General features: G+C 44.3%; 1 protein-coding gene across 4 annotated transcripts in view; it reads left to right on the top strand.

Annotated features, from left to right (window-relative positions):
• The window catches only part of LOC107998795 (serine/threonine-protein kinase 25), a 78,382-nt gene that overhangs the window by 13,838 nt on the left and 44,814 nt on the right, over positions 1–19,730 (top strand). The window contains exon 1 of one of the 4 annotated variants that reach the window (XM_062083661.1): positions 7,128–7,370. The exons of 1 other annotated variant lie outside the window; for it this stretch is intronic. The gene's annotated coding sequence lies outside the window, so the exon portion shown is untranslated. Of the gene's footprint in view, positions 1–7,127; positions 7,371–19,730 lie in introns of those variants that run through there. 2 more of the 4 variants (XM_062083660.1, XM_028667195.2) reach the window with 2 other exon arrangements.

Below are 19,730 nucleotides of genomic sequence, written 5' to 3'. Positions count from 1 at the left end.
GGCAATTAAAATTCATAGAGGCGTATATCACGATAAAAAAGAAAATAATATTTATCAATTCTTGCAGAATTGACGTTTTTCTTACTTTTCCTTCCAAGTTTTCTTTCTTCTTAAATTTCTCAATAATTCGTCCATATAATTACACTTGAAATCGAGTAGGAAATCTTTTACATTGATTATCTTTTTTTATTTTCAATTATTTCAGATTTTTGATCTTAATGTAAATCGAGTCTTCGGAGTATTTCATTTGTATTTTTTTTTTTTTTCACTTTCTTGGCTGCGTGAGAGGGAATTAAGTGTGGTATCGAAAGGTTTCTCGACACACTTGTTTGAAATATCTCACCTTATTACCTTAAAACGCGCGTTAAATTAAGGCCATTCCATACGCAATAAAAATATGCGCAAACAGAAAAGATAAGATATTCTGAAGAATGCGATGACTCAAAAAGTAATCGATTATTCGCTTATCTCGATCTATTTACCATTTTCGCAAATATTTGTACTCGACATGTGTACGCATAAAGTATAAAAGAATCGATAAAATTATAATCGTGGATTTCTCTCACAATTTGATCGAGATCTTCTTAAAGTCGTACGCTCGTCAAGTTGACGGACGTATGCGAAATCCTCCAACGATTTTCTCCTCGAAATTCTTCCACCCGTTCCCCGTTTTAACGCGTATAACTCCCATGCTTCTTCCCCTTTCCTTTCTTCTTTCCTTCTTGGAACACCATTTCCTCTTGCGCCCGCCTCGAGAACACGATTGTTCCATACGTTTCCACTGATTCACCGTGGTGGTCAGGAGAGGAAGAAATAACGAGGAACCCAGCCTCGGTGGCGACTTCCCAGAGATCTTAGCGAAGTCGAGAACTTGGCACGGTTCTTTCTACGAAGGCGATTTACTTCACCGAGATCAAGCATTGGATATCTTATTCGAGAGAGATAGTTCGAGGCTCGAACGCCGATTTAAACTGTCCCCGGTCGTTATCGTGGCGGGGAACGAGAACGAGAAAGATTTAACCTTTCTTCGCTGAGGTTGCACCACCTCCTCTCCGACCAATTTTTCTTCTCGAAATACATCTCGGCCATATCTCTCCTCCTCCGTTTCCAGCCTTCCTCCCCCTGCATAAAATCCTGAAGAGAGAAAGAGAGAAAAAAGAAAATTCGAAATGCTCGACGAGGATTATTCGATCGATCGAGAATTAATGGAGGAAGAATTAATCCGTGGAGATGGTTAAAAGGGGGATGGAATTTTTGGTTTTAGACAGAATTTTACGAGGCCAGAATTTTTTTTTCACACGCGTGGACGGTAAAACGAATAGCCTTGGCAGTTTTTAATGGGTTCTTGCCAGGGGTGGTGGTAATCTCTTCGCCCCCGTATTTGTGCCACGAACTCGTTCACGGCCCTCCTCCATCGTGGTGAACGTTAATTAACGTTAATTAATTTTACATACTTAAAGAGAAGAGAGTCTCGGAAAGAGACATCGGGTCTGTGGTGCGCTCTCGGGGAGGGGGAATGCTATTTTTCAATTGCTCCCCGAACGTTAATCAGAACTTTCCGACACGGTACGTTTCCATCGGATCCCTCTATCATAATTAAACCCCCTCCCCGACTCGTAGACACTTGTTTCGTCTCTTCTCGAAAAAGAGAAAAGAAGAAGAAGAAGAAGAAGGAGTAGTCTTAAACTTTTAAAAACGAAACGAAACGTTTGCAGCGAGTGGAAACGTGAACTCCTATTATCGATCGTCGTCGTTGCAAAAGAATTCGATTGAAACGGCTGATTGAAATGAAATTTCCCTCGCATAACGGTAACATATTTGGATCGAAACTATAAATAGAAAAATATCGATTGAAATTTTAGACGAAGCAAAATCATAATTTTGCTTATAAGGAATAAAAGTGGATCGGTATTTTTTCGTTTATGATAAAACGAAAAAAAAAAAATGGAAAAATGTTCCGAGAATACATGTTAACCGTGCAACGTGATTCTAGTTTCACGGGCTGCAGTTTCCGCGTATACCTATATTTTCTACGCAGTTGTTTCAAGCCGCATTGCGTGAGTCATGGCAGCAGAAACGGATCATCATGTTAGAGACATCGCGGAAACAGGCTCCCGTGTGAACGGGTATGTCAATCGGGTATAATGAAACATCAAGATTTCCGTCGCGCGATACAATCGTTTATACGTTATAAAACACTCCGTTTCGTTCTGGAGATACGCGCCTCTTCTTATCGGCCGCGCCGTACGTCACGCGCATTTGCATACTGTTATTGCCAGCGTTTCCCAAACTTTTCCTACGACGCAACGCTCAACGCCTCGAGTCGACCAATTTTAATGGAACTTGGATGGAAATTGGTTGATTAGCGGAGTAGGAAAATCAAAGATGTAAAAGAAAACGCGTACGTGAAATAAATTATACTATCTTGTAAAATTATGTAATTAACGGCTTAGACGTAATTACGTTCGACCAATTTGAATTACAAATTGATATTAGACGCGATATTAGAAAGTTGAATTCTCGTATCTGTCGATTCCATCCTGAAAAATTCTTGCATAAATATTATATCGTTATAAAAGGAAGTAGTAAACGAGTACTTTCGAAACACCGGACCAGTTTTCTCTTTAAACTTCGTCTAAAATCATTTAACGGCAGTTCCTTGTATTTTTTTTTTTTTTTTTTTTTTTAAATCAGGTTAATCAATCAGATTTCCAATAATCACACGCGGGGATACTTATCCGTTTTTCAATTGCAAGTTGGAAAACATACTGGGATACGCGTAGATCGCGTTTTAAATAATGTGTCAAACATCGGGTTACGTGATTCATCGAACGTTTTATTGCCAATCCGAACAATTCTTGCGAGCACGTCACGATCCTATATATTATTATCGGGTTTCCGTGTGTGTCACGATCACAGGAATTCCAGGGCTATTCTTTCGAAAGATGAGTAATCGTTACGGATACTGCGCCCACCAAGGAAGGAATAGTAATGTCCCCTCGGAGGCGACGAAATCGGTCCGCGTAGGTCGTTTACATATCGGTTTTTCGAAAACGAGGGCCACTCGACGCGATGAATTTTCATCAGGATTTACACAAGTTGGGTCACCCTCGAAGATACTTGCGCCGCTTTGGGCCGGGGATCGAGATCGAGGAGAACGGTGATAAGTCGATTCCGAACGTTTCGCCTTTCGATATTACGTGGCTGCGAAGTGGAATACGATTTTACCAGCGAAGAGAGTGGAAGTGAATTATTTCAGAGTTGGTGGCTGAGAAGGGGAGCGAACAAAATGCACTTAAAATGGAAAAGAGGTTAGGAGAACGTTCGAAGCGCGGTAGAAGAGAAAAATTAATGCCTCGCGTTGCTCTATAAATCTTGGAACAACGATCCGTTTCGTAAGTATTCGCTTTGTATTCTTGTTATGCATTCTTCCCGGTGTTACAAAGCCTGGCTGCATCTCAGCTCGCGATCGATATGTTTACAGCTTAGCCTTGCTTCGATTCATCGCAATTTCAATGGATTACCATTGAAATATTACTCGTGTTCGATGCAACGCGATTTCTCGATCGTTGATCCCTTTCTCCTCTCCCCGCCTCCCCTGTTTTCGTCTCGGGTAGAGCCAATTGGGAGAAATTTAATTCCGCCGGAACTTTTAATCGCGTTAACGTACTTGCAGTGAGCAATTCCACGTGTCGATCTTTCGTCAATATTATTATTATTATTATTTTCTTTTATTCTCTTTCTCCTTTAACTAGTTTCAAGAAGCGCGCTCTTTCAATTAGCGACTTTTTAAAAAGTCACGGAGGATCTAGGTTGTTATTACGAGCTGTTCTAAAAGCCCAGATTTATTTTGTTTCCCATCGGTTTCTGGATGAGAAGTTTTTAGTCCTTGGCTGGCACAGAAACCACGACGAGACGAGAATAAAATTAACGAGACTGCGATGTCGAAGGGGGGGGGGAGGAAACTATGGCGCAAAGTAGACACACCCTTGGTACACATAGCACGCTCTATAAAGCCCGTAACCCTTATTACGCGCGAATAATCTGATCTTTTACCCGGAGATGGCCGCGAGAGGATCCCCTCCCCCCTGTAAAACGCGACGATGACACATATTTTCCGGGAACTCGATCGAATTACACCATACTTTCCGTTCCAAGTATCAAGGAAGCCTGTTTTTTAACGAATGCCTGTTGTTTAATTCCCTACATCTCGTTCTTTCGAAAATCCGAGGGAAATATTATCCGAGCGGGCGGAAGCGAAACAATAATCCTTCTTTTAATCAAAGAAGTTTGGCGGCGTTCCAGAAAAATTTCCACATAGTCCGTAGCACGTTCCTCTCGTTCCATTAGTGGGCCGCGATTGTCGAGAAGAAAGGCCTCGTATACGACGAGGGGGGATGCGTATGTATTTATACAAAAAGGAAAGATATAAATCGTCCTTCCAATTTCTTGCGATTGCATCCTCGGATCGGGAGCATTCGTCATTTTTCTACTGCGCTACTCCAACCTTTCCTACTCGATCCCTTCCCTCCGATTTATCGATCTCTTTGCAAAAAGTGTAAGTGGCCGAAATTACACGATAGGCGAGAATTCGTCGGCCGCGACGCGATCGATCTTTCTCCACCAGCTCGTCCAACTTCTATATCCTCCAGGCACCGCCAACATCCTTCAACCCGGTCCGAAGAAACCGGTTTCCCTCCTTCGTGCCCCGTGCACCAATCTCGTCTCGATCGGAGCCTGAACCGTCGCCATCCCCGTCCACCAAATCCAAGCTCTAGCAGAATTTATTTTTCAACGCGGCCTGCGATCAGCGAGCCGGCCCGGAATTGTACCTCCGACAATGCTCCAAGATGCATCGGCGGGGTTAAAGGATGGATGAATATTCATGTTTTTTTGAAATGCACCGTTTGCATCGTGCCCCGGGGATTTACGGGAAAGCCGCGATCGGGTCGTTAATCTTGCAGCTTTAAAAGATAACTCGAGGACGGTTACTTTTTCCTCGATCCAACCATTTGTTCGGTTTCGATTTACGCCATTTTAATTTCTCTCCTCCTCGGATATTTTCTCGGACGTTTGCGTCTCGTTTTCAATCAATTCGGACAATTTTTCTCCCCCGCAAATAATTCACGCGATGCTCACGATCGATCTCTCGGGCGCGGTTATCTTCCAAAATCTTGAGCTCGTTTTCTTAAAGGAAATAGGGAATCCGTTTCTCCTCTCCTCTCTAGCTTCAGCACGTGACAGATTCTAATTTATCTTCCACAACAGAGGAGAGTTCGCGTTAAGTTCGCGTAACACGGCTTTTATTCCACCTGCGAGGAATCTGTCGCCAACCATTTTCACACTGTCCGACCAAACCCAAAGTTTCGATTGGTGAAGTTAACGTTCCACAATTTTCCACTTTCGCGACCGACCGAGTATTATCTTTCTTATTGTCTGGGAAAGAGATTAGGGGGTGCTTGGGAAAGCTTTTAATTTTACCTTCGGGGTGCGAGATCGCTCACCTCCCCTCTCCTTTCCCCCTATAAGTCGTCAAATATTACGACGAGCGTTCGTAAAGATTTGAAAACGAGGAATTCTCAGCAGGCAACAGCGTGCCGCCGCCAACTTCATTCGAGAGTCCCGGCATTTTAAATTTAAATCCAGTTGGTGATTTCTTTCCCTTTTCATTTTGACCAAAGGGAATCGTAAAAATATTAACCGATTCTCGAATCGATTTTATTTATTTCTTTTTTCTTCGTTTTTTTATTTGATAAAAGTTTGATCGAAATTGCTTACGAAATAAATGCGATGTTCTTTCTCTCTCTTCATTTCGTACGTTTATCCGCGTCTTATCAATTGTCGGATGATAAACGGAAGGGTGAGTCTCTCTCTCTCTCTCGGTGTCTACAGAGACGACTTAAGCATCCCCTCGATTCGATTTATTCGGCCGAAAGCCGACAGATTTCGTGGATACCGAATCCTAATTTACTTTTTCCATACCGGTGCCACGACCTTCGAGCCGTGGTACATTGCCCCCGTCTTCTAGTTCTCCTGTTTCTCCGCTCCGTTCCAAGTTCATTCTCCCGTATAAAAAAGGGGAGAAACTTGTTCGCTTTCGAAACTTCTAATCTTTAATTCCATGAAATATTCATTTTTCTTTATTCCGTTTACGATTTATGATTTGGATGTATCTTCTTCTTCTTCTTCTTCTGTGTGTAATAAATTTTTAAATTTCAATTTCGACTCGAATTCTTATATATTCACGAATGTATCATTATTATAATGCAGAATCGTACCCTTGTTTAAACGTAAACCACTCGGAAGATTAAATATTAATTCACTCGCAGAAATCCACTCTCCAATTCTCAAGTTTCCAATCATAGTTTCGAGGGAGCTAAACACTCGAAACGATCCTCTCGTCTCGGAATCGGTAACAATCACGAAATCCCGATTTATCTCCGACCCACCACCACCACTATCACCACCACCATTGCGACCTTCTCGTGATGGAGAGTGCATCGGCCTCCCTAAACCCCTCCAAATCTTGTCCGTCTTACGGTAATACCTCAGAGAGCCTTACCTCCACTCGCGATGATTTCCATTTTCCTTAAGACGAAAAAGAAGGAGAAAAAAGGAAAAAGAGGAAACATATCCAAGAGCGTTTCTTTTAATCGGTTATATTAACATTCGCTACGTGTATCTTCCGCAAGAAATAGCAGCCGTTCACGGACAAATAAAACCGATAAAAGAAAATCGGTAGAGAGGCGGGAACAAGCCCAAATTCCAATTTATCTCCTTTGTGCCTGGCGACCTTCAGATCGGGGTACATCGGCCCCTGACACCCCTGGCTCCTCGCTCGTCATATTCCTAAACTCTCCTCCACTCGAACGTTTCCAACTGAGGGCAATAGAAAGAGAGAGGGCGAGAGAGAGACGCGAGAGGGTGAGTTTTTGCCAGGCGAAGTAATTCCACCAGCAGACACCCCCTCCAGTTTGTCGGGCGCGTGGCGATACACGCAACCCCTCTCCGCGTAGTTTTCAATGCTGGGTTGGTGGGGGTTGCTCAGCCGATACGGGGGTTGCGACGATACTGCGGGGAGCGAGAGAAGCACTGGGTGGCTGGCTAGCTGGATGGTTCGCCGGCTGGTTGGTTGGTTGGCTGGCAAAGGGGTTGCGTCGTGGCGCCGCCGTTGTCGCCGTTCCAAACGCGAATCCGTCCCTCGTAAGGGAGCGTTCAGTCGACGCGCGTCTCTTCCGGAAGACACGTATACACCGGTGGACACCCGGTTATCAAATCGTACACCCCTGCCGTCAAGTGTCGCGATCTGTCTCTTGCCCGCCAGGGGTACGCACCAGTGCGTGACCAACTGGATGGATTCGTCCTGAGAGGTAATCTCACCATCCCTTCTCTTTCTTTTTCTCTTCTTTTCTTTCTTTTTTAATTTTTTTCGTTTCGAGTTCTTTGCGAGTTTGTTTACGAGTGCGCGAGAGGGTGGGTGGCAACGGAAAGGTGGGAGACAAGTGGATGGAACTACAACTACTGGAACAAATTGTCAATGGGGGAATTTTAAGAGCGTGTAAATTATCGCGACGTGTACATAGTTTCGTTACAACCTCACCCTCCTATCGTGCAACGATTCTTGTTAACTTGCCAGCTAAATCTGGAAGAACATAAAGATAGCGGTAACGTATTATGGTTGCATGACTCATCGATGCGGGACATCTATTTCTTAGCTCAGAAATTCGAGGTAGAATTCCATTTCCTTTTTTCCTTTTTATTTTATTCCTTTCCCTTCGACGAAATATCGATCGTTGAAACACGTTGAGACATGTTCCTCTCCGCGTAAAACTCGCATCATTCCGCTTAATTGCGATCGATAATCCAACGGCGGTGCCGTTCTTTCTTACGGGAGGGGGGTTATTTTTATTTTTAGATCGAATCGCGAAAAGTTAGCGAAAAGTTGGCGCGAAATTCTCCTCCCCGGTTTCTCGATCGATGCTCGGCCGGTTTTCTCGATAAAGGAAAAGGGGTCGTTCCACGTAAACGCCGACGTAAATGCGAACGGAACGCAACAGTCGTCGCCACGCGACGTCCACCGCGTCGAGTAAAAATCTTCCATCGCGGGCGTGTTCGTCGAGGAGCGTGCGAGGCTCACTTTTATCGGAGTTTATTTATAGATATTTCGTAGGGGACGATTGGCGAGAAAAGTGGCGCTCCAAGGATCAGCGGGCCAGACACGAAACGCCGGTTGAAAAACCCCCGTTTCGTGTCCCGTAAGAGACACAGGAGGGAGGAGTTGGCTACCTATCTGACTGACTGACTGACGGCGATACCAATTTCCAACTTGTTGACGAGCATCGCGTGACTGTTTTTTTCTACCGGTGATATTTGCTCGGGTGCACGGAGGCAGACGGGTTGGTTCGAATCGAGTTCCAATCTAGTTGCGTCGAAGCGCCATTGTGGAACGAGAGAACCGGTCACGAGAAACGCCTCCTTTGTACCGAGAAAAATAACAAGGATCCCGATCACGCTTGTTTGTCTCTTCTTGCGGTTTCCCTTTTTAAGAGAACGTCTCCGTTTCCGTTGGCGATGCAGACCAACCAGTCTCTCCTCCTCCCCGCCGGTTTATCGAAATTTCTTACGTGTCGATTCGAATGTAGATTCAACAATCGAATGCAAGAATTTGTTTGTGACGTGAGATTATAAGCTCGGCCACGATAAAGCGGTTCGCTATGATCCGTTCGTTTATTTCGCCGCCTCCCACGGGCTTTCTTCTCTACCGGCCAAGATTTATGGTGTCCCTCCACGGGACAGAGAAGTTTGGATAACGGAGGAAACGTTGGCACGACACGCCGATCCTTCGGGAGGGGACCGGTTTTTCCTCAGGGGGGTGGAAGAAAACACGTAGAGCCGCGCGGAGACAAAGGAGAGAATCGCCGGGAGATAAGAAAGGTTGGAAGAGAGGAAAAATTGTTTGCCTCTCTTCAACGTTTCAACGTAACTTCCGCTTTCGGGGAATGTATGCCTCCTTTGCGAAAATCGTGCAAGTCAAGACGAGTGCCGCTCTCGTCTCGAGCGAACCTGCTACCATTTTTATCGTCGTCTTCGTGGGGACCAGGTCTAATAATTCGAGCTATTCTCCCGAGCAACATGGTGGAAAATTAAAAAATTTATCGTTCTGGAAGAGATCGAGAAAGGACAAGATGACAGGATGCGTGCTCGCGAGTTTGACGCCCTCTGTTTACAATATTTACGCACGGATTTAATACGCTATGAATTATTTTACGGGATCGTAAAGTGGCTGACGATAAAACCGTCGCTCGGCGAGTTACCCTGGGTCTGGCTGTAATTTACCAAGGGGGCCATCTAATGTTAAATAAGCGGAGAGTGTAACGACTGAATCTGTTATGAAAGACAAGTAGCTGGAGAGAGAGAGAGAGAGAGAAAGAGAGACTGGTCCTCCATGTCGCCTAAATATCACTTCGAGTCACTTTCTAGAATAAAACAAATTTCGCGCAATCTTTTCTCATCGTTGAATTGATTTCCTTCGCGTTTCGAGTCGGCATATCCTTTTTCTTTCTTTCTTTCTTTTACAATCGATGCGACGTTAATGCAATTTATGATGGAGATACGATATATATTCGATATATCAATTTTTGTACAGCCTTTATTTAATTTCTCGCCGACCTGGAACGCGCATCGATACCCTTTCCAAGTTCAATTATCAGCTTGAGGAGAGGGGGAAATTGATCGGAGCGGTATTAAATTATTATCCGTAGACGTTAAAGCGGCGCGGTTCGTGACGCAATTTTTTTCTCGCGTGATTCATAATGTCGTCCGTATCGGCCGATTCATGTAGAGCGCGTGGGCGTTATCTGATTTTTCTCCAACCCAAGAACCTCGTGCAATGGTAGACCACCCCGGCTCTACTATTTTTCCTGCGTGGAAACTTTCTTGACCATTAGATACACGCGAGCCACTAACCTCGCGGGTACAGGCAATCGAGCCTCAATTGTCTGGAAATAGATTTACCGCTTGTTTTTCGAAATTTCTCCCTCCCTCCCTCTCTCTCTCTCTCTCTTCCTTTTTTTATTTCTATCCGCGCCGTTAGATGAAAACGATAATTCAACGAAAAGATATCGCAGATAGGCTTCCACCGTTTGTGAAACGTTTAAATTCGCGAGAAAGTTGGCACCTGTTTGAATCGTTGTTTTTCTCGAATTTTTTTCGCGGAAAAGAGGGGATAGATGGGAAATATTTGCGGTGTTACGTTTGATAAAAAAAGGAAAGGAAGAAAGAAAAAAAGTAATGCGGCGCGCACAAAGCGATGTCTGGGCGCGATGCACTATGATCGATCGCGGACGTATATGCACGCTCGTATTTTTAGATGCCGGACTGACAGGTGAGAGATGCACCAGACGGGATCCCTCTTTCCCCGATATTCCGAATTCCGTGAATGCGTCGGATACCTGACAGCGACCCGGCCGAAACCACCTAGCCCGATGCATTAGTTATTCCTGGAGACTATCGCATCCGGTTTTCCATCAATTTCTGCCGAATTATCGGGAACGAAGTTAGCGAAATATCTGGAAAACCTGCCCACGAGCTTTGCTCCACTTATTCCCGTCCCTTCGAAATATTTAGTGTCGGGAGATGGGCCATTTTGGGAGATGGACTCCGCGATAAAACGAACAGTCGTACTCGCGGAGGACGAGAAAAGTGCTCGTGACTTTGTTCATTTTATGGAATTAAAAAAAAAAAATATTGAACTTTGAGGAATGACAATTATCTGCAAGTATTCCGTCAAAGGTGAATACTGTTGAACGTCCAAATAAATCGTTTTAACGATTCCAAAATTTTAGATATAAACGTGTTGCGTTTGATGGAAGGATTGGTTTCTTCAATTCGAACAAAAAGAAGAAGAAAGTGGAATTTTAAACGAACTAAAAATTCACGTTTGAAAATATGTATAAATTTGTTCCGGAAAAGATTCATAAAAATTCGTTTCCTTCGGTCTTCTGATTGCCTTCTGCGTTTCTCTTAAAGGGACGAGATGGCAAGATGATGCACTGTTTGCACTCCAAGATCAAAAGCCTCTTTAAAAATATTGCTCGCCTATTTGGGATTCGTGACTTTTCGCGCAAGATCCGAGAAGCGATTTTAAAAATAACCGATCGCTTTGCCATTTTTCCGGATCGACAGATGTTCCGTCTTCGACTCTCGAGTCATCTTCTCGACAGCGAGCGTGAAAGCAAATTCGTTTCTCTCAATTTCCTTCGAAATTGTCCACGCGATACGTTAACAATTATTCTGAATAAAAAAGATGAGCCATTATCGGCCGATTATTCTTTCTCCACACGCGCGATATCTCCCAAGATATCCAACTTTCAATTCCAACTCTTATTATTTCCACGATGAGTACACTAAATCAAGAGCGAGTTCTAAATCAAATAATCCATTACCCCCACGGACTTCCTTTCTCCTTTACCTTACCAGGACTTGCACTTTATCGCGATAAAATTGGGTTTTAGAGAAAAATTTCCACATTCAGGAAGTAATTTCGTCGCGATCTTGAAGAGCGATAATTCTGGGGAAAACAAGAGTATCCTATTAACGCGCGATATCCTTATGGATTTCGATCGATTTAAATGTATTAAATAGGATAATTTCTGCGAAATACCAACCATTTATTCACTTATTTTGCAAATATCTCCAATATCTGTAACACGTTTAAAAATCCAGGGGAGCGTAACGAGTTCGTCGTGGAGAAATCCAAAGATAAGAAGGGATATATTTAAAGAAAAGGAAGAGGGAGAAATTCAGAATTAGCTTGCAGACGCTTGACCAAAGGTTGCACCTTTCATAAAGTTTATATTATACCGTCTCCGCTATCTCTCGAATTGAAGCCTCTCGTCGGAGAGTTTTAATTCCCCGCGTAATTCAAGCGGAATCCTCCGGTTCGAGGGCGATTCGTTCGAATGTCGTTCGAATCGTTTGATAACGCGTCTGTCCTCGCGGAAAACCTCGTTTTCAACCGAGCTGCGGACGCGAACGTGCATTGTGGAAACGTGTCCGGCTCTGCGGGCCGCCGATAGGATTCATGAAAACTGGTCCATAGAAATCCACGGCAGACTTGGCCGCTCGCGTGGATACGAGGAGGAAACGTATTGTTTGCGGGAGACAGATTCATTTAGACTTGTCGCTCTCCTCGAAACGGCATCGATTAAGGGAGACGCGGATAATCCGCGTCGATCTGTGAGTCTCTCTTCTTCGCTTCACGATATTCCTGGATTAGAGACTATCGATGGTGGAAAGTAATACTAGAATTCCTGTTGCTTATCATTAACAACATTTTTTACATTGCTCGATAAGAAAGAAAAAAACGAAACTCCAATCATTTCCATTCGTTAACGATATTATCGAAAAATACTGGAAAAATATCCTGTCGAAATATCAATGATCGATAGTCCGTTCTTCTCCTATTGGATCAATTCGTTTGGCTCGAAAATATTAAACGAGCTTAATCCACGAACCTCGAAACTGCACGACTCTTTTTCTTCGCATCCGCAAGTTTCAAAGATTTGACGAATTTGTGGATTAGTTTGTGACAGCACGTTTCTCGATCTGTGAATATCGATTTTTTTAAGATTTGGTTCGACCGTTTATTGCGAAATAAGATCGCAACTGTTGGAAGCGTCGATAATTATATTACATCTATGATACCGTTACGATTCGATCCGATTTCTATCTGGTGAGTCTATAGTTCGGTAGGAAATACAGATGTGTGTCGAAAGTTTATGTACGTGATATCAATTATCGTGATTCTTCTTCGCTCGATAACAAGTTAATACCCTGTCGAATCAAAGTATCCTTTCCGATATCTCGGATATTATCTGATATTTCTTCCCTTCTCGCGAAGCCGTACGAGTTAAAACATAATCGATACTGTTACGTATTCACAACTGTATTCCCTATTGGAATTCATCCCGTTTCCCATCTATACAATCTATACACTTTACGTTAAAAAAACGAAAGGTATCGATACTTTCCGAACGGAGATAGATATCGATCTCTCTTTTCACTTTATACACACTTTGCCGTTACATTATACAGATACGCTGCGTGATCGCGATCGCAACGCGTTGAGAGACACTGGTTCGTGACGTCTAAATCGATCGGTTGAAACGAATCGAATGTCGATTCTAGCGATATAAATTGGCGAGCACAGGTTGGCACCAAGATCGTCGTCACGCGATGGAAGAAGGCTCGGGTCGAACGTTGTTTAGACTTGGAGCCAGCCGGGGCTAGGAGAGGAAGATTCGTCCAGATGAAATCGCGTGGGCGGTTATCGATTCGAATTAACCTTCGTAATTTTTATCGGAGGAAAGGAGAAGCATTGATCCAGCCCGCGTGCCATTTGAAGAGGAGGAAAATTCATTGGGGAAATCAATTATTCCCGTGCATTTTTGTCCCACGGCCAACCGGCATTGTTATCACGGGCGATAAATCATTAAGAGGACACCGACTCGGTCAGGGGATTAACGAAACCGACATGATTCGTTGGCCGTGGCGGGTCTCGTTAATCTCGGATGTTCCATTAGGCCGTGTTCACGGTGGCACGTTTGAAAGCACAATGTGCTTGGCCCCGCGTCATGTAATCCGACCGCATAAAGACTGGAACCGTGTAATGCCGGGGAATTCTCTCCCTCGCTCTCCGACACACTCGTGCCCGAACGACACTGCGAATTGTTTTTACCAGTGGTCACGTTAATCGAGCTCCAAGTATTGCCCCGTTTCCTCGAATTTATGCGATTCTGCTCGTTAAAACCGCGAGTTTAACGCTCGCCCGTTATTCGAATAGAAAACGCTCTTTGTTCCGTTTTTTCGTTTCTTCTTTTTAATGAAATGCACGCGTTGGAAGCGGATAGTTAACGTCATATTATATATATATATATCGAGGAAAAAAGAAGAAATGGCGCAAAAATATTGACACACACACAGGCCATCAAATTGTAAAACAGCGAAGAGGTCTTTCCTATCGATCGTTCGAAGTTAATCGAATCTCACGAGGGAGCCAAGCGCTTGTAACGCTCGTCGTTTCTCGTGTGTTGTCCAGCAGATAGAAAATTGTCTATTTGAACAGCGATTTTCCAGGCCACTTTGACCAGGGAAATTGCTTAAAATCCGATATGCGCCCGAGTTGGAGGAAAAAAGCTTGATCAAACACGGGGGGAAGCCTTCCGATCCATCAGAGATTCATTAGCCATCTCCGATCCGGCGAAAGATCGCATCTTTTTTGCACCTCGCTCTTTGCCCCCGTCGAATTTACAAAATTTGCGAGCGGCCAGCAAACGATGCCAGATCACGCATCATCCCATTTTGAGGATCTCTCTCTCTCTCTCTCGATGGAGCGCTTCTTTGGTTGGCAAACTCGCAAAGGCGTGTATTCTCCGTCAAATCTGCCACGGCCGTGTTACGCGCTGCACAAACGAGCACCGCGAGGTTAAAATGTAACGACGAATCTGGCAGGGTTGGTACCACGGACCGAGCAACCATTTGACACCGATTACGCTATCCCATTTGAATTTCAATCGACCAAGTTGGCACCGAGTTTCTCGCCTTGGTTTTTCCCCTCTTGTTCCTCCTCGCTAACGATTACACCCTCGCCTCGAAACTTTAGGCTTGGCGAGAGGATTATTCAGGAGGTAATCGAACGATTCTTTCCATCTTCGTGCCTCTTCCTTAAATCGGTTTATATTTAATCGAAATTAATCGGCGACCAGACGGTTGAGCAACGCCAGGTATTTTTCGCGTCGATGAGATATCGCTACCGCCGGTTCCGCGGCTAGTATCCGCGAGATGTACGAGGCCGTCATCGCAAAGTGCTCCGTAATTGACCTCATTATATAATCGATCGAGCAACGTCTCGTCGACGGTTGGATATTAAACAACGCTATATTGGAATATCTTCCTCCGATACTTGTTAATCACGTTATACCCGGCCGTATACAAGCATCCTTACAACTTATCGAGAAATATCCGAAACCTGTTTATAACTGTTTCAATCCCGCCGGAATTGAAGAGGGATCAAAGGTTTCCGGAGTACGTCCACGTATTTAGGTTAAAAAAAAGAAGAAACAAAATTCGCCGATTAACGATCTCGTTTTCGAAAGTAATTCTCATCATCGACAAGATTCTTGTCCTTCCTTCCTTCCTTTCTTTTTCTCTCCTCTTCTTTGACAAGCAACGGTAGACACGGCATACGGAACGATGGCTGCGTAGATAGAGGCGACACTCGTCCGTGTCGGAGCGGACACGCGTCGACGTACATTCACGTACACGGCCACAGACCAAGACACGGTCTGGCTTATGTAAATGGACACGTAACACTGGATCCACGGGAGCAGGTAGGAATATGACCCCCGGTGCGCATCAGGAGAATGCGTCCACGACGAAGGAGACTTAGAGTTTTAGAGTTCGCCGCTTCTCTCTCCTCTCCTTTGCCTCCCCGTCGTCTGTCGCTCCTCTCGCTTTTTCCTCGCTTCTGGCGATAGGAGGAGAAAAAAGAAGGGAAAAATCGCACAAATGGACCGTCCTCCGCATGGAATTCGCTTCGGGACAATTCGTTTCCCGTATTGTTACGGATCGTTTGTTCCCTAACTCCTTCCCTATTGGATTTTTGGATTTTTGGGAACGGAATTTCCCGATTCGACGGCAGTTTCTATTTTATCCCTGCCCCATCGGTGGAAAGAATGAGAAGAATATTGGAGAGGAATTAAATCCCTCCTCCCCCTCCCCGATGATCGAAACGATGGAACGTGAAAATTTCGGCGAATATTTATGGCAGATTGCAGTTGGATTGCTCGTGTCATTTTTTCCCCCTCCTGTCATCATTAGCGTTGCAAGAGTTTTATTCGACGAGTTTCGATTCAACCGGGTATGTAAAATTTCTATGGGAGAGGGGAAGGGGGAGGAGGAGGATCGACGACTCTTTCAACGAGTCGACATTTTATTTACCATCCGTCTCTTTTCTCGTTCGTTTCTCCGAAAGAAAGAGTTTCTGAAGATTATCCAGAGACACTCGCAGAACCCGTAGCAAGGTGGAGCTCAGGCGGAGCTCAAGGTCGGCGCGAAAGGAAAACGAGTACGATCGCGATCCGGCAAAGCTGGTTACGCGCGCATTTTTCACAAAGGGAGACATTTTTCGAGAAAGGGCCTAGGATAGGATGTCGTTGAAATTTTGATACGATAATATTCAGTGGTTTTGAATATTGAAAGGATCTAAAGCTTTTTTTTTCGAATCACGAAACAGATTCAATCTTGAATCGCAAAAAAAAAAGAAGAAGAATAAGGATCTTCGAATTAATATCTCCTTCTTGATACACAATTTTTATATAAAAACTAGTATGCAATACAGCTTGTCGAAACTCGAACGTATATCTCTGAAAACGATACATCCGCATTATATCAAAGTTTGGATCAATTTCCAAAGCGATAAGGAAACGAAACTTTCCGATTTACATACGAATGGTATTTCCACGCTGACAAATTATCTTTGCGATATAACCATTCAACTTAATAAAGTACCTCTGAAGGGAAAGTACGTCATCCACGTAGAAGGTTCGCATATTCATTCGAGGCATGGTCATTCTTGAAATTCGCTGGAAAAACTGTTGTTCTTGTTTCGAGGCCGCATCTCGTCGAATTCCATACCGGCTCGTTTCGCTTGGAACCGAAAGCTGCGCGAGGAGAGGCAGAAAAAGAACGAAAGAGGTATCCGGGCAGGAATATCTGCGGCGAGTAGCTTCTCCGCGTTCGTCCTTGCAGTTGGCAGGTTACTCGAGTTTATTTTAGAGAATGGCGTATCCTGTTACCTCCGCGAGACTTTTGCGCGGACGTTTTACCAATTGAGATCTCGGCTTTAGCGAGGATCTCGCCTCTCGTGGAAAGCAACGCAAGTCTCACCGTGAAAACTCGAGAAGGGCATCGAGCATCTCATGGAGAGTCGGAAGCTCGGCTCTGTTGTAATTCTTCGTTCTCCAATATCGATTTGGAAGAACTCGAATTTACCCGGATACGAGATGCAAAAATGTCGACAGACTTTTGGGCGATATTTCTAGAGAGAGACTGACTCTCGTTGACTACGTTGAAATTAATGTTTCTTTATTTCCATTGCGTTCGTTTGTGGAAAAAGAAAATACCTATTCTAAGGAATATTATGACCTTTCGAGTGAATTTCTTAACAAATGGATCCTTGAGAGAGTCGGCTTATCCAGAAATAATTTCCAACGCCGTGTCCGCTTGCGGAAAAAATAGAGAAAAAGAAAAATAGAAAAAAAGATAAAAAAAGGGGAAAAAACTCGGCAGACTTCTCGAGAATTTCATTCTCGCGCCCTTAGAGCAGCGCCTTTACTGCCTTCGGTCGGAAATCCAGGAAGAATCGCGACATAATGCACCGGTGGACGTTATAGTTAACGAGCAGCAATAAAGGACACGCGATGGAGGAAGAATAATTTGCGGTACGTGCGCGAACGAGGAGACGTTACGTAGGCAGAGTGCGCTCGGAAGGAGAATCGGGCCGTTCGTGGTCAGACTTGCGTGAGTATCGTGATTCACGAAACAACCGCGAAAATACTTCACCCCCCCGTGATAGTTATTTATTACATTGTTCGTAATCGCGATATATAATTCGACTTTTCGCCAACGCGTCTCGCCAATTCGCCATGATATACGCGATACCATAAAACGCGAGATTTACGGTATTACGGCCCTCGAGAGGTTCGCGACCAAGATTGCCAAGATTTTCGACTGTTTCCGAAACGCCTTTCAGGACGAACATGCTGTAAAGATCTCGCGAAACGATCCCTCGTTTAAGAGTTTTCGATAATTACTCTCGTTTCGCCAAGAAACGGGCGAACCAGCTCTTCTGGAAATTGTCTCCGCGACAACGTTGATGCAGATCGAACGATTACATACTCGGCTCGTCGTTCACAGTGCACGATCTAATTTATCTTTGAAAAGATGCAAGCACTCGGCTTTTCTTCGCTCGTTAAACACCGCTTGGACCCGTATTCGTACGGCGTTGACACAATTTTCATTTGATCACGAGCCAACGAAAATTCCTTCCTCGACCGAATAAAACAAAAGAAAAAAGAAGGAATGACAAATGATTGTCTCGCGTTCTGGAAGTGCCCGTTCGCATACCGCGCCACCAACTTCCATTTCCGGCGTGATGTACGGCCACTTTCGTCGACCATCGCGCACTTTCTTCTGCTCAATGGCTTCCGTTCGACAGGATTTATAGGTAATTGGAAAAGTTACTATCGGTGTGATCGCGATGCGCATAGAATCCGCGCTCGATCCGTGCCACGCGATTCCTTTTTTTTTCTTCTTCTTCTTCCATTCCTCCTGTCTGATTTTAGACCGTTAATGAAGTTACCCTAAAAAAAGAACAGGAAAACTTCCTATCCGTAATTCGACGGGTGTATAAACGGAATTCCTCTTCCTGGAGTCTTGAGTCCAAGAAGTTTGCAATTATCGAGGCTTTAGACGGTTCAGTTTCCGGCCAAAGTGTTTATTTTCCCTTCTTTCTGGAAATAAGTTCAAAAGTCTGGCCCTTCCCTCGAAAAATAATTTTTAATTCGATCACGATTCCTTGATCGTTAATCGTCCGAAATTGAAACTGGTACTAACGATATCTATCAAAGTTTTTCAAATAGATTCGATTAGATTTTTCGATAGACAAAGTAATATTTGATATTTTACGAAGACTTTGCTCAAGTTTTCATTTCACAATCGAGAAGAGATATATCGGTATAGAACTCGACAAATCGATCAACAATCTCTCGATCATTTTTCACAATACAGGAATTCGTCGATAGATGATCGATATACGAAAACCTTAATACTTTATCGACACTTTCCACCAAGAACTCGAAATTCTACCGTCCCGATCACGATCAATACGATTCGTTCTCCACCGTTCCGTTTTCTCGAACGAAATCAGACTCTTCGATCAATTTCACGCGATAAAACAAAATTCGCGCGGTAAAAGCTATCCTCCTCGGGGAACGGCAGCGCCTCCGCCAGGCATAACTCGACGTTTACAGTTAATTGGAATAGTTGTTGCGAGTCGGAGGAGCCGATGGACACGGACGAAGCAGCAGGTTGCAGTCCTGTCTAGCGGGCTAACGCGGTTAGCCCCGAGGTAATAATCGCGGCCAGCACATTGCCTTGTAATCAAATTGGGTCGCCCCCAATCCCCTCTATCCCTATCTCCACCAGCTCGGACATCAATTATCGCCGATTCGCCGTTGCGTTACCTGTTAGGATGATTGCCACGCGCACCTTACGTAATTCCGAACCGTTTCGAGACCAGGATGATAAATAATAGAGAGGGTCAAGGGGAACTCTCTCTCTCTTTCTCTCTATCTCTTTAGAGAAAGAATCGAGCCGTTATCGCGAGAAATATGGGGGAGAGAATCTGGCGAAACTGGAACACGGATAATAAATGATCTCGAGCGCCAGGTGTTTGGTGATAATCGGCTGCAACTTTAGAAAACTCCCATGTTCTTTTAACGCGGGACCGTTCCTTTCTTTCTTTCTTTCTTTCTTTTGGAGGAGGATTTCGTTCCTCGAATTAATACCACGAGATTTCCTTCGGTATGGAAAAATATATTGGACGAGCTCGAAAGGGATAAGCCGCGGAAGAAAAGGAGGCCGTAGTTGGTTGAACACGACTATTTATA

This window comes from Apis cerana, linkage group LG13 (assembly GCF_029169275.1).
Source record: "Apis cerana isolate GH-2021 linkage group LG13, AcerK_1.0, whole genome shotgun sequence".
Taxonomy (NCBI): domain Eukaryota; kingdom Metazoa; phylum Arthropoda; class Insecta; order Hymenoptera; family Apidae; genus Apis; species Apis cerana.
This window is presented reverse-complemented; position numbering and strand designations above follow the sequence as displayed.